We start from the raw sequence: 15,239 nt of genomic DNA on the forward strand, positions 1-15,239 counted from the left end.
CTGGGGAAGAATCGGCTTCTGCTCTCATTCAGGTTGTTGGCCTAATTCAGTTCCTTGTGGTTGTAGGACTGAGGTCCCCCTTTCCTTGCTGCCTCTCAGTCAAGGGCCAAGCTTGGCCTGTAGGGGCGGCCTGCACTCCTTCCCATGCTTTCCGTGTGGCCCCTTCCAGCAAGGCCAGTCTCTCTCATGCTTTGAATCTCTGTAAGTTTCCCTTCTGCTGCATCTCTCTGACTCCAGCCAGAGAAAGTTCTCTACTTTTAAGGACGCATTGTGATTAGACTGGGCCCCCTGGATAATCCAGAATCATCTCCCTATCTTAAAAGTCCATAAACCTTAATTACATCTGCAAACTTCCTTTTGTGTGTAATACAGTCACAGGATCCTTGGATAAGAGGGTAGACATCTAGGGGGGGCATTCTACCCACTGTAGTCAGTCTGAGCTGGGCCCCCAGAATTCCCATTTCTAACAGGTTTCTAGGTGATGCTGCTGGTCAAGAGACCACACTTTGAGAACTCCTGCTCTGGCTTTTACTCCAAGTGTGGCCCAGGGCATCAGTATCACCTAGGAGTTGTTAGAAATGCACAATCTCAGGCCTCATCCCAGACTTACTGAACAAGAAGCTACTGCTTAACAACATCCCCAGGTAATGTCTGTGCTCATAAAAGTTTGAGAAGCGTTGCTCTAGGGCAATTAATAAAACAGGAAAAGGAATGGAGTGAAGTATATGTTTTATTTATTCTCAAAACCTTTTGGAAAGATACAGCTCCTCCTTTGTCCAGGTATTGCCCTTTTGTTTTCTTGGCAGGAACGGAGGGAGGTATCTTACCTATAAAATTTGTACTTGTAAAGAATTCCTGCACTCACTCACTCTCTCTGTCTCTGTCTCTCTGTCTGGCTTTATTTGCCCACCCCTACTCCCCATTTTAATTCAAAGGGGGGAAATCTCCCCATGACTCAACCACAGAAATGTTTGGCAACCTGAACAATTGCAGGTTGGATTTGATTATTCACTGGGCAGCGTTGACAGGGACATCCCTCCTTTGGTTAAATCCAGGATTTGATGGGACTAGATTTCAAAGGCTGCTCAGATGAGTTCTAGAAGGAAATACGGTACTTGCCATCACCCATGACCAGAGACAGGGTGAGTGCCGACGGGTGCAGCATATTCTGCTTTTACTTTGACATTAATAGGATTTAACCAGTCCTGGAAAGAGATTCAGCAAAATCTTAAGGGCCCCAGAGGAGAAGGAAATGTCATTAACCCTTTTCTTGAGGATGTTATTGGTTTTCTGTGACTTACCATTAGACGAAAGTGACTGCAGTCAGAATATATTGAAGAAGACTGCAAAGTAATACAGACAGCCTGCAACTAAACACACAGCTCACTTCTATCTCTGGCTCAAAAACGCCTGAATGTAATTACTGTAACCTAATCATTAGACAACCAGAGAAAAGTGAAATATGTTTCAAGATGTAGACATTAACTGAACATTATCTCAAACTCTCTTGCTTTCTCTTAATTTAAGTTGAGATAAAGAGAACAAAACAAAAATGGAAGGATGTTTGGTAATGAAAATAAGAACATACGAGTACAGTGAAGTTCTATTAAGTGTACTCTATTGGTAAAACACAAACCGACAGACTAATACACACACACACACTCTCTCTCTCTCTCTCTCTCTCTCTCTCTCTCTCTCTCTCTCTCACTCACTCACTATGCTGTTTCTTTTCTAGTGCACTGAGTTCCAGGCAATGAAGACCCATACTGTCTGCTTAAATCAACTGATTATTCCAGAATCAACACAAAGAATCGTATAAACCAACTCTCGTTCCCAGCGCATACTCATGATTCTTGCACTTATTCTCCTTTGATTGGATAAGGAGATCATGGGAGCATTTCCAGTACTAAACCCAAGCCCCTAACACATTACCAAATTATCTGTGGGTACTCAATAATAAAAGTGTGTATTGACAAAGGATGTCAGCCGCCCAGAAATGTTTAATGAGGCACCTGAAAATGTACGCAAATGATACCAGCAAAGAGTCGATAAGGCAATGGCCATTCAAGGCAAGATATGGGACAAAAGCCAAATAGATGATAACCACTCCAGAACTCCTGAAAGGAAAAACAACTCCCACCTCTCTGATCAATGCCATTCCCCCACCTCCATTTCTGGAAACTATTTACCTCAAGAAGCATTTACAAAGAGAAAAAAGTTTCTTGAAATCTGCAGAGTGTTTACTTTTGAAAACCACCTGGCAAAATAGCTCAGCTTTCAATCCATCACCAATGAGCCAGTGTTCTCTTAGATCTGTGTTTATTGGGGGTGGGGGGAGAAATAAGTGAGAGTCCAGATCAAACATGGGATCACTCTGGGGTCACTGGGGGAACACAAGATGACCCTTCACTGGATTCTTGACCTGATGGGCAGTAGTCTGGTCGAATCTCCCCCAACTCTTCATCTCTTTATATATATAAATTTACTTAAAATATGTATATACAATTAAGTTATTATAAATTGAAAGTATATATAATTACTTGGGTGCTCCCCAAACATACATTTCTGTCTCTCACATGCTATTCTATTTCTCCTTTCCATTTTTGTGACCAGAAACCTCCTAAACATCTTTTAAAATCCTATCCAGATGCTGCATGGCCTAAAGTCTTACACATCTGCTGTTGGGGATTGTGGCTCTGTCCCTGACATGTGGTTGACTGCCACCACCATCTCAACACTCTTGTTGCTTGGCCACTAGCACTCCAGTTGCTCTGGCCCTGCTCTATCTTCACAGCCATTGATTGCTAAGCTATCTGCTGCAGCTGCTAGCACTTTCCTATTAAAGGAAAACTTCCCCCCAGTGATTAAAGCCATTTGAGACCTTCTGTCCCTCCTCCCAGGGTAGTTGGGGCAATAAACTTGAAAACCAATCCAGAAAATATTTAAAGGATAGTAAAAAATCTTTAAAGCCTATATCTCATAAACTTTGCCAAATGTCTACTCTGTACCTGGTACCCAGCTGGATATGGTAAATATGTTAGTAAGGACACGGCCTCTCCAGACAAGCAAGGCTTAGAGCAATTCAAGAAGTGCTGTGATCATAGAACATACAGGTTGTTACAGGAATTCAAGGAACAGCACACAACTGGTGATATGGGTTTTAGTGCCGGGAGACAACACTGCCTGGGTCTTTCTCATTTCTGCACATCTTCTGCATAGAGGTGCTGACAGCCTTTTCTTCTTTCAGGAATGTTTGTACAGCTAACAGCCTCAGAAGATAGAAATGGTGTCTTCTGCTAGAACACGGGGAAGAAATGTTTTGCACATGAAAGATGTTCACCATTGCTAATTATTAGAGAAATGCAAATCAAAACTACAATGAGATATCACCTCACACTAGTAAGAATGGCCACCATCAAAAAATCCACAAACAATAAATGCTGGAGAGGGTGTGAAGAGAAGGGGACCCTCCTACACTGTTTATGGGAATGTACATTGGTGCAGCCACTACGGAGAACAGTATGGAGGTTCCTTAAAAAATTAAAAATAGAACTACCATATGACCCTGCAATTCCACTCCTGGGCATGCATCTGGAGGAAAACATGGTCCAAAAGGATACATGCACCTCAATGTTCACAGCAGCACTATTTACCATAGCCAAGACATGGAAGCCACCTAAATGTCCATCGACAGAGGAATGGATAAAGAAGATGTGGTATATATATATACCATATATATACCATATATATATATATGATGGAATATTACTCAGCCATTAAAAAGAATGAAATAATGCCACTTGCAGCAACATGGATGGACCTAGAGACTGTCATACTGAGTGAAGTAAGTTAGCCAGAGAAGGAGAAATATCATATGATATCGCTTATATGCGGAATCTAAAAAGAAATGGTACAAATGAACTTACATACAAAACAGAAACAGACCCACAGACATAGAAAACAAAATTATGGTTACCAGTGGCGGAAAGATGGGGGAAAGGGATAGTTAGGGAGTTTGGGATTGACACGTACACACTAATATATTTTAAATGGATAACCAATGAGGACCTACTGTACAGCACAGGGAACTTTGCTCAATGTTATGTGGCAGCCTGGGTGGGAGGGGAGTTCAGGGAAGAATGGGTACATGTGTATATATGGCTGGGTCACTTTGCTGTTCACCTGAAACTATCACAACATTGTTAATTGGCTCTACTCCAATATAAAATAAAAAGTTAAAAAAATGCTCATTGTGCAGAATAATAAAAATCTTGTCTCCCTCCTGGGCAAAAATCAGGCAAGTTCCCTTACAGTCCATTTATTACGAAAGACTGGGGTTTCCTAAGCTCAGGGTTCCTCAGCTGTGAAGCAAACCCAGTCCATGTGCAGCGTCCAGGACGCTCTGTGCCATCCCTGTGACTTTGGGTACAAAAGGAGCTGACACAGGCATGGAGCTCGTGCTGCTTGCTCTGCGGGGAGTAGTAAAGTCCTTTGTCTCTTACCCAGGAGTGTCGTGTCTTCTCCCAGCATCCACGACACTGCACTGGGCTGAAATGTTAGCCTGAAAGGGTAAAATCTAGGAACCTTCACAGTTCTCGACATTTAGAAGGGGTCGTAGAACTATTTTGTGGGTCCTGACACCCATTTGAGCTAAGACAGGCAGGCTTCGTGTAATTTAACCACAAGGACATTCTAGAAGACAAAGTGAAGGGCACCATGGACAAGCAAGAAAGCATAACATACAACGCATTTAGGAAAACCCAAGTAGAGCAGGTTGGCCAGATTATCATCAAGGGTTTTACACACAGTCATGAAACTAAATCAATGCATTCAGTTTGGGCTTAGGGTTCATTTCAAGTTGAAATTTTTAATAATATTAAGCACAGTCTTTGAATTAGCTAACACAGTACTTCCTAAACTGATGTTAAAGAAAAACTGTTCTGTGTAGTGTTAATTGGTGTTCCAAGAAAAATAGACTTTCCTTGCACAATTAAGTTAGTTTGTTAACTGCAAGCAAAGTTCAATCGGGTTTTTTTTCCACTGAAGCATCCCCAATACTTTAACATGGCAATACATATTTTGAATAACCAAAGGGAAGACTTAGCACACAGCCTAGCCCAAGCTAATCTGATCCAATGTCCTTTGTTTAGGGAACGCCAATTAAACATTTCCCAGAATGATTTTTCTCTTCCTGCTGATATGAGTAATGTTTGTCTAATCCATTTAAAAATCACTATAGCCTTATAAGCAAACACACAAAAATTATAATTGAATAAAATTAATCTTTGGTCAAATTTTCTTTTAAAATGTGTCCATGGGGTTAGGATTCTGTGGTCCTAAACCCTCATGACCTAAAAAAATTAAAATTTCATAAAGGCTGATGTGCATCTGTTCTCTGCTCTAATGACCTACAAATTAACAAATCATTCTATTAATCGCTCAAGTTAATTAACCTGTTCCAAGATCAATTCACATAGTACTAAATATATATAGTATATGTCAATATATCACAACCGAACACAGCAAGTTGTGATCTACCCCGTACAATTCAGATGCTATATACTTTGCCAAAGAATGCACTTAGAGTTTCTAGGTCGTTGAAAATAGAGCATAGTATACTTACATTATTTTACTGTGAAAAATATACAATATATATAAAATACTGTGTGTATTATATGTGTGTATCTGTATCATATACATCCGTTTTGAAAACACCTATGCAGGTTCTTTCAACTCTAAAACTAAGAGGATTAGAAAACCAAGTAGATAGCCCTCTACGATGACAAAGTTGATAGCCCTCTGATTTTTAGACATTTTACAGCTGAAATAATGGATTAATCATTGTTCCAAGCACACACCACAATATAAAGGTAAATATCATTTCCTTAAAGTTGTAGGGAAAATTGATATTTCCCACATTGAAAAGCTCTCTTGACCAAAAATATTTGGAAGATTCTGTCATCATCAGCTTCGATCTATTGAAGAGCAAAGATTCAATTTGCTGGCTTTCTTCTGTCTGTAAAGTCACGCCTGAATCCCTCACCCCTAGTGTAGAACTATCATATGGAAGACCTCCAGTCAATATTTATTGAATCCATAAATAAATTTTTCACCTTGAAATTGATATGATAACTATATCATACAATTTTAAGTACATTTGTTGATTTCTATGAACTGCTCTATCACCAATCCAGTTAATTCAAATGGATATAAAAGTTCATTAGAAAAACAGAGAAATGTAAAAGAAATGTTTAAATGGTTTGTCAGAAGCAATGATGAAATTACTGAAATCCTGAGTGTATAAAAAATGAGAGTTAAACAAAACAATGTAGTAAACATAGACAATATTCTGCTTATACAGATGTTTCATTTAAATTGAAAAGCAAACACGTTTGTCATTATAGTTTTTCTTTAGTAAACTATTTGACAGTTTTACAATATTCATTTATTTGGGCTCTTTGGGCTTCTTATAGCAAGTAGTGCTTATTTCATAAATCCTCTGGATTTTAGCAAAGTAAAATTCTGTCATGTTAAATGTCATGCAGAGAAGTCAGAAATTTATGGTGAAATCAATAAAAGATGTGAAACCACACAGGTGACTTACCTGTCCTTATGTCTGAGTAACTTCCAGGTCTCCTGGGTTCATGGGCTTTGTTCCTTCGTTTCTTTGTTACATCTTGGTGTAGCCAGGATAATCCTCAGCTGCAAAGTCTCTTCATCAATTTCACGTATGAGGACTCTGCCACACACATCCCTTAATTGTTAGTGCTTATTAGACTCACATCGAGACCTTTCCTACAGAAAGATGAAAACAAAGGATTCCCAGCCTCAATGAATTTATTATCTATATGAGACGACAGTCATATACAAAACTAACCGTTCTATAGAATGAAATTCGTTAACTCATCCATTCGAGTCTTGATTGATTCATTCAGAAATGTTTATTTAACATATATTACAGCACAGGTTCTGTGGAAGACACCACAGGTACAAAGACTAATAAAATGCCACAGTCCACTGGCAGGCTTCTCCCTCCCCTTACGTCACCTCTGCTCTGCCCTAGTCCAGGCCCTATAGCTCCTCAACAACTGAAAGAGACTACTGTCTACAGTTTTCCCAAAATCTCCAGCCGAAAGACAGCTGTTCAATCTTCCCAATGCACAAATTTATTTAAGTAACCCCCCTCTTCAAAAGCTTTTAGTTCCACCCCATAACCCATGGAGTAAACTATAAATTCCTTAACTGACAATAATTTAGGGACCTCACTGTCTTGGCCCCAATCTATCTTTGCAGTCTTAAAAAACAAACATATCAAGGAGTGATTTACATGACACCAGCCCTTTTGCATATAGCATTTCATGTACATTACCCGAGCCTTTTCACGTATACTAACTCCATGACAACAATGGAGATTCACAGAGCACTGTTGTGTGTTCCCCCCAAACATTTCCTTTTTCCCCTTGGCACACAAAAGACTTGATTTCTAAGCTCCAAATATCTAGGTGGAGCCATGTGACTAGTTCTGGCCAATGGAATGTGAACAGATTTGGGTTTTGTATAGGCCTGGTCCCTAAGAGATCTCCCACACTCTCTTCCTCTCTCTTCCCTTCTGTGGCAAACTTGGGGATCATAGGTTAAGGATGACAGCATCCCAGGATGGAGTGCCTGAAAGTCATCCCCTACCCCACACTGCCTCACCGCCACCCCCCAAAACCAAATGGACTGGGATGTTAGGAGACACTCGATTTTCATTGCTTTAAAATCACTGAGATTTCCAGGTTTATCTTTGTGGTGTAAGCTATTTATTCTGACAATGCAGACCGAAATTCATTTGATATCCTTTTAGAAATGAGAAATCTAAGATTCTGAATGGTAAGTGACATCCAAATTCACATGGCTAATAAGCAGGACTGTCAACTCGGGACTTTACTTTCTGCGATGGTTCATCTTATGGGTCAACTTGACTGCACTAAGGGATACCCAGATAGCTGGTGAAACACTATTTCTGGGTGTGCTTGTGAGGGTGTTTCTGGAAAAGATGAACGTTTGAATCAGTAGACTGAGGAAAGATTATCCACACCGGTACGGGGGGGTATCACCCAATTCGTTGAGGCCCCAGGCAGACTAGGACTGAGACTCACAGCACCAGCTTCCCTCATTCTCCAACTTGCAGACGGCACGTCGCGGGACTTCTCAGCCCCCATGAGCGTGTGAGCCAATACCTAAAATAACACCCTTTCAGCTCGTTTAAACTTCCCGTCTCATTGTTCCACTCTTCCTCCGCTGATGAAGTGATGCCCCTCAGGCATCACTGAGCACCAGCTAAACTGAAATGCTTTCTGTTCAGTAAACACTCATCACACTACCCCAACCTCCAGCTTTCATCCACAGTGTTGTCCAGGGAAAAGGCTCTTCCTTCATAATACATGCTTCAAAACCTACTCATCATGGTCTGACTCCAACTCCCTCCTTAAGGCCCTGAACAGAGGAATGCCTCACCTCTGTGTCCACAGAGCACCTGTCTGCCCCTTTCTTACGGCTCCTGCAATGTCATCCACCTGTATATATTCTCTCGCCCATTGGTCCAAAGGCTTTTCAAGGACAGAGACCATGTCTTACTCTTCATGGTAGAACCCACTCTGTTGAGCCCTGTACCTTATGTATGAGGTATTCAAAAATGTTTGAACTGAGTTAAATTCATATTTTTAAACTTTTATAAATGTTGATATATTTTCTACTTCTACTAATTCTTTTAAACTACCCCACCCCCAAGACATAACATACAAGATATTATGACACTTTTTTTTGAGAGTGCTACCTTAGTAGTTGCATTTTAAAGACGAAAGAATCGAAAAAGACACTATAGGCAGCATTGGATTTACATTGCCTTGCATGTAAATCACTCAATAATCATGTTGAATGAATAAATGTGGTCGTTTAACTGTTTAACCTGTCATTAGTACCTACATAGATTTACAGCGAAGGTCAGCGAAAGTCACTTCTGATAATAACACAGAAGAGTGATGTTTTGCAAAGGATCTTCTGGATGTGGTGTCAACTTTGATCTCCTCTTTAAATACAGGACATTAGTTTTAGTCTTTAAAGTGTACTTTGAAATCCTCTGATCTTCTCTAATGAGCCACTTGATTATATAAGCTTTGCTTCATGTTTCAGAAATGAACCCGCTGTGTCCATGTTCACCAGAGATGGACTCGGGATATTGGAGTAGTGGAGCAGACTCTTAACAAGCAGTTATTCTTGTTTTACTTTTGTTACCACAAAACAATTCACTTCAGCAGTTTTTACCTACTAAAAAAAATTACACAAATTAGAGCGTGTCTTTAAAAATGAACCGCTTCTAAGTAAACCTTAGATGCAATCAGAATTATGATACTTATTATGAAGAGCTGTGTCGCCTTCCATTTGGCGCTAGTGACAAAGGTTAAAAATGCCCTCCTATAAAATACTGCATAATTAAACAGAGCAATTTTGTAATTACCCACTACAGAACTGGATAAATTCCAAGTTTCATAATTATTTCAACCTACGGATGAGCCACTTGTGCAAAAAAAAAGTCCAAAGGATAAAAGAACAGCATTTCTCTTCAGTACAGTTTAGTTTCCTTCCCATTTCTCTCAATTTGTTCAGCTACTCTTCTAAAAAACTTAAAGTAACAAAGAGCAAACAGTTTTCTGCTCCTTGTGTCTCACTCCTCCAGTAACGATGCATAGTTATGGGTATAGAATATCAGTGTTTCTGCATGAGAATTGCTGAAACCCAACATGAGAAATGAGACGTAGAAGTAGTGCGTGGTCTATTGAAAAACTCAACCCCCGCCATCAACAGGTGCAAGAATGATGCCTAAGGAGATGTTGAGGGAACTCATAATAGTAACCTGATAGAGACAAAACTCTGTTAAAGGCAAACCCGTTTCCCAGTCGGATCAAATTACACACCAGACAGGCAAATTCCCACCACGCCACCTTCCTTGTGTTGAGCTTCTGAAAATTTCAATCTAAGCTATACACTATCCCCTCAACTTCCTGAAGTGCCAAGGGGACAGGCTCTCTCACCAAGCTCCAAATATATGTCCAGCTAACTCAGGGTCCAGCCCCACTTCCCCTGTCAATGGAGGACATTGCCTGTGGGTAATTCTATAGAGGGAATCCATTATGCACAATCCAACACACCCTGAGGTGACCGAAAAAAAAATCTTTTTTAGAAACCCTCAGAATTTCCAGGTCACTGAATGAATTTTAAACTCACAGTGATGATCAAGTACTTTCATCAAACACCTATGATATACCTTAGGCATTTTGCTGAGTACCAATGCTAACACCTTGGCCAAATTTCACCTGGAGAAGGTACCCTTGTTAATTATTCCGTCGTTTTACTCTGAAAGTAGTATTCTTGCTTTAGGCGCAGACCACTGAATAAATGTTCCCAGATGCCAAGAGGCTGGGTGGAGTTACGAGAAATGAAAAATCTAAAAAGTGATGACATCTGTAGAAGTTGGATTCCGATCTCACTATTAGAGCGTGATAATCACCTTCCCAGGAGGTCACGTTTACCTTCTAGAAAAGTGCAAAACAGAATACGTTAAGCAATGATTCACAAAGTCCAAGTTCAACGTCCTTTAGGGACTCACCTCAGTCTGAGCATTCAGACCAAGGGAGAACAAGGGTCATTACATGAATATAGGGGTCCAGGCAAAGTGCCCTGGATTTGTCTTTCAGCCTCCTCTCTTTCTGAGTTTTTGTATAAAAATATAGGACTAGGGGGCTTCCCTGGTGGCGCAGTGGTTGAGAATCTGCCTGCTAATGCAGGGGACACGGGTTCGAGCCCTGGTCTAGGAGGATCCCTAGTTGCCGCGTAGCAACTAAGTGCGTGAGCCACAATTACTGAGCCTGGGCGTCTGGAGCCTGTGCTCCGCAACAAGAGAGGCCGCGATAGTGAGAGGCCCGCGCACCGTGATGAAGAGTGGCCCCCACTTGCCACAACTAGAGAAAGCCCTCGCACAAAAACGAAGACTCAACACAGCAAAAATTAATTAATTAATTAATAAACTCCTACCCCCAACATCTTCTTTAAAAATATATATATGGGACTAAATGATCTGATCGTTACACAAATTGAACACCCAGTATAAGTTTCAACTGAAAACCACTTGGAGCGATTTTAGATTTATGTGCTATCTGTACGAGAGCGTGCGTACACTCAGTATGCCACACACCTTTCTAGGGGTTTTATAAAAAGTTATCATTTTTAATCCCCATGACAAGTTTTTGGTTTTTTGTTTTTTTTTTTTTTTTCATGAGAAGGCTGAGGTTCTAAGAATTTAAGTGACTTTGTCAAGGTCACCCAATAAGGAAGCAATATAACTGAGCATCTGTCTCCACAGCCCATGGTCCTTCTACTAAGTCATGTTACCTCCATGGATTTTAAGTTCAAAATGCTGAGTTTATGTTTCTTAACCTCTAAACCTTATTTTCTTATTTGTAAAATGGTAACATTCCCAGTTACACACGGCTGATAACTGGCAATGAATGATGGGATTTGATTTTTCTGTCTCTTTCCAACATACCACATTCAAAAGAAACCAAACATTTGGCCTTCCTCTGCCACTACTTTTCTTCCTCCAGTCTCCTCCTTCTCAAAATTTGGGGATCATCTTGAAGGCATGTTTCCTCTCAGTGACATACATCTTGCACTTCAAAGAGACCTGGTAATTCTACCTTCAAAATATTACTCAAAACCATCACTTCTCTCCACCCCCAGCCCTACCCCTAGTACTGGTTGCCATCATCTGCGGCTGAGGTTAAGTGACCTCCTCCATCACTCAAACCCTCCAACAGAGTCAGAGGGACCTTTTGGAAAAAGAAATGCAGGCCAGGGGCTTCCCTGGTGGCGCAGTGGTTGAGAGTCCGCCTGCCGATGCAGGGGACATGGGTTCGTGCCCCGGTCCGGGAAGATCCCACATGCCGCGGAGCAGCTGTGCCCGTGAGCCATGGCCGCTGAGCCTGCGCGTCCGAAGCCTGTGCTCTGCAACGGGAGAGGCCACAGCAGTGAGAGGCCCACGTACCGCCAAAAAAAAAAAAAAAGAAAAGAAAAGAAAAAAAAAGAAATCAGGCAGTATTACCTCAGTACTTAAAACACTTTGGAGACTTCCTATTTCAAGATCACTGTGATCTTGACTTCCAGACTCTCTCCTAGGCTTCTCATTCATTCATTCTGTTCTTCAGATGTATCAAGTCCTTTCCCACTTTGGGGACAGCATACATGCTGTTCCTTCCGCCCTGAGCACTCTCTTTCATCATCCCACTTCGTAGAGACTGCCTCGCTGGAGACGATTTCCTTGCCCCTCCACTCCCGTTTAAATTGGGCTCCCCTCTTACCTCTTTCAGAGTTCCCCGCATTCTTTCAGCTGCAATAACAAAGAGATCCAAAGAAACAACAGCTGAAACAAGGTGGGAGTTCATTTTCTCTGTCACATTAGTTCAAAGCTATAAGGAGATTCTGTCATCCTCAAAATGCAGCTTCCATCTTGAGGTCCAAGGCTGCCATTTCAGTTCTCATCATCTTCCAGCAGGAAATAGGAAAGGGCCAGAGGAAAGACTTCTCTTCAGGACACGCTCCAGAAACGGTAAAAGTCAGTTCTGTTCATATCCCGTCGGCCAGAACTTAGTTATTCGGACAAGCTATAAGAGATAACAGGCGTTTGCCGGTGTTTCCCCAAAAAAACTCAGGCATTCTATCATTATATGTTCTCTTCACAGGATTTATTTCAGTTAATAATTACTTATTTACTTGGTTCGTGATTTGTTCAGCGTCGCTCTCCCCCTGTTAACCAATGTTACTTCTGGCTTCCTAACCAGAGAGGCAAGTCATCCTTCTTTCATTCCTCAGCCACGATGATATCAATCCCTTCTTTCATTCCACAATTATTTGAACATCCACTCTCTTTACTCTGCTGGCCACCAAGAATACAAAAATATATAATATAATCTTGTTTCCCTAAGAAATTTCAAAGTCTATTTGGGAGACAGGCTAGAAAATAAACAATTCGAATGCAGCAGAACAGGTGCTATAAAATAGATATGCTTAGAAAACTACAGGAACACATTTATTGAACACCTGTTGTTACCTCATTGCATCTGATATTATTATCATCAGATCATCTGAACTTTAAAGACAAGGAAGTTGAGGCTTAGAGAGTTAAAGTAATTTGCCCAAAGTCAGACATCTTGGAAGTGAGAAAGTAGAATTGCAACTCAAGACTATCTGATAACGAACTCATTCTCTTTCCCGTCAACGAGCGCTAATGCAATTCTACTTTATATTCTAACGCAAGCTCTTCTCTTAAGGTGGTTGCCAGCTCTGCCTCTGCTTGTCCACAAGCACCCAGCTCCAGTCAGGCCCCTACAGTGTCCTCAATACTTTAATGTAATGGTCTCCTATGCTCTTTGCCTCAGTGGAGGAACCCTGTCACTGTGGAAGGTAGACAGCACAGAGAAAGAACACCTGTGTTTGCTGGTGTTCCAGTTACACATTGCTGCAAACTACCCCATAATGCTGTGGGTTAAAACAACTAGGTATTATTTTCTCTCATGGTTCTGAGGGTTGACTGGGCTCAGCTGGGTGGTTCTTCCTCAGGGTCGCTCATGCAATTGCAGTCAGGTGCTGGCTGGGCCTGGACTCATCAGAAGGCACCCTCGCTCACCTTTCTGGTGCCTGGACTAACGTGGCTGGAACAAGTGGGAACTGGGCAGACCTGTCCTTGTGGTTTGCTCTGGCCACCTCACAGCATGGCAGACTCAGGGTAGTGCTGGGCTTGCCACGTGGCAGCTGGCTTCTGCAAAAACATGCTTTCTAAGAGGCCAGGGAGAAAGCTTTAGGATTCTTTTGATCTAGCCTTGTAAATTCCAGAATGTCACTTCTGCTCAATTCAGATAAATCGAATAAAGTCGAAACCACTAGTCCAGATTCCAGGGAAGGCAAATTAAACTCTACTTCTCAATGAAAGAAGTAGCAAAAAATCGGTGACTTTCTTAACTAACCTCATGTGGAATGAGACAGATCTCTGTTCAAATCTCAGCTTTGCCACTTACCAGCTGTGTGGCCTTAAACCAGTTACTTAACCTCTCTGAAGACAGTGTTCTTATCTGTAAAATATTGAAAAGAGTATCTATCTCATTGGGTTGCTGTGAGAATCTAATGAAATCCAGTGTGTAAAGAACCAGGTACCAGGCAGGTAGGTGCTCCGTAAATGTTAGTATTCTTTCCCCATCATGATCCACCCTCGCTCCCCAGCAGGTGGCAGAATAATTTCCATAAGCGTTTGTTAAATGAATGAACAAATGAAACTATGCAATTCATAAAGCTTCCAAAGTAACCTTCCAACACACTATTCGTCATGTCACTCTTGTACTTAAGAATGTAGAGGACCTTTCAGTTGCTGCATGGAGTTACCCAAAGTCCCCTGCTGTGCATTCAGGACTCTGGGACCTCGCAACCTCTGCTGTCCTGTGACAGGCCTCCCAGCCCTCTTGCTGGCACAGAGCACAGCACAACATGGTCCTTACAAATACCCCTCACAAGTACCCCTCACTGGAGCAACTGAAAGAGCCCCCAGTGGGCAAAGTTAAAGCAACCCCAGCAACAAAATGAATAAAGTATCAATGCTACTGGGTTATAACCCAAATTATAAAATAAATATTCATGCAACCTTACAGACATAAAATAAACCATTGAATAAATTAATAACGGGGGAGAAGAGACAAATATCTTGTGCAGAAGAATTCCAAATAATTTATGTAAATATTCCTCCCTCAAAAAATAGAGCATCACTCCCCGCTCCTTAACTATGGGCTGCACGTGGTGACTGCCTTCCGAAGAGTACAATACGGAAAGGGAGAAACCTGGCAATCACCACCACAGCCAGGTAATCAAGGTCAACGTCAACAGCTGTAAGTCATGTTGATGGTATGTACCCTTGCTGTGATGTGATGGGAATAGTGCTTCACTTCTCTGATCTTCCCCAAATCCATAAACCCCGTCTAACCATGAGAAAAACATCATACAAATCCTGAGGAATAAGCACTTGATGAATACTCCTCAACACTCTCAAGGTCATCAATTATAAGGAACGCCTGAGAAACTGTCACAACCAAGAGGAGTCTAAGGAGACATGACAACTAAATATGATGTGGTGTCCTGGGTGAGATCCTGGCACAGAAAAA

The 15,239-nt window shown here is 41.4% G+C and overlaps 1 long non-coding RNA gene across 2 annotated transcripts in view; it reads right to left on the reverse strand.

Moving 5' to 3' along the window:
• Positions 1 to 770: 770 nt before the first annotated feature.
• Positions 771 to 15,239, reverse strand: part of LOC113625370 (uncharacterized) — a 36,541-nt gene continuing 22,072 nt past the window's right edge. The window contains exons 3-6 of one of the 2 annotated variants that reach the window (XR_003434639.1): positions 12,808 to 12,970; positions 12,396 to 12,698; positions 6,605 to 6,795; positions 771 to 3,293 (exon numbers count right to left, since the gene is read on the reverse strand). This is a non-coding gene — a long non-coding RNA (uncharacterized LOC113625370). Of the gene's footprint in view, positions 3,297 to 6,604; positions 6,796 to 12,395; positions 12,699 to 12,807; positions 12,971 to 15,239 lie in introns of both variants that reach the window. The other variant, XR_003434640.1, reaches the window with a different exon arrangement.

The sequence above is a fragment of the Aethalodelphis obliquidens genome, unplaced genomic scaffold (genome assembly GCF_003676395.1).
Source record: "Aethalodelphis obliquidens isolate GAN/ISIS:26980383/991018 unplaced genomic scaffold, ASM367639v1 scaffold15, whole genome shotgun sequence".
Lineage (NCBI taxonomy): Eukaryota > Metazoa > Chordata > Mammalia > Artiodactyla > Delphinidae > Aethalodelphis > Aethalodelphis obliquidens.